Source organism: Corvus kubaryi, unplaced genomic scaffold, assembly GCF_017639235.1.
Source record: "Corvus kubaryi isolate FWS band 111438036 unplaced genomic scaffold, C.kubaryi_AGA036_p1.0 36559, whole genome shotgun sequence".
Taxonomy (NCBI): Eukaryota; Metazoa; Chordata; class Aves; order Passeriformes; family Corvidae; genus Corvus; species Corvus kubaryi.
This window is the reverse complement of record NW_024580889.1, coordinates 16,385-17,050: the sequence shown is the minus strand read 5'-3', so window position 1 is coordinate 17,050 and position 666 is coordinate 16,385.

The window sequence follows — 666 nt, the reverse complement described above, 5'->3', positions numbered from 1 at the left end:
GTGGGCATTACACCCCCGGCCCCCCCCCTGCCCCCCCACACCCGCGCCGGCTGCGGCCCCACCGGGGTCCCCTCCTGTCCCCATCCCCCCCCTCCCACACCCCCAACTCCGGGGGGGGACCCCGGGGGGCGCCGGGATCTCTTAACGCACAAACACGGCGCGGGGGAGGGACCCTCCTGCTCCTGGAGGAGGGGAGATTGGGGAGGGGGGGGGGTCTGGCGGGGGTGGTGCCCCCTCCCCGCCCCCGGTGCAGTGGGGGCCGGGGCCGATCTTTAAAAGCTGCTTCCGCAACTCGTCAAAGCTGCAAAAAAACAAAAAAACAAAAAAAAAAGAAAGAAACCAACAAAAAAAAACCAAAAAAAAAGAAAAAAAAAAAAAAAAAAAAACCCAACCAAACAAAAGGTTTAAGGTAAAAAATTTTTAAAAAAAAGAAAATTAAAAAAAAAAAAAAACAAACCAACCACAGAGGAAAAAGCGCGAGTGGGGGGGGATGAGAAAGTTTTAACAGAAAATATACGAGAAATTTAACTTTCAGAGCTGTACATAGGCCGGGGCGTGTAGAAATCCCGTTTTTACCAATACCGGAACCACTGGATGTTATTTTAAATAAAGCGCGTGAGAAGCCGAGGCCGCCTGATCCCTCCTGGGGGGGGATGGGGGGCTCGG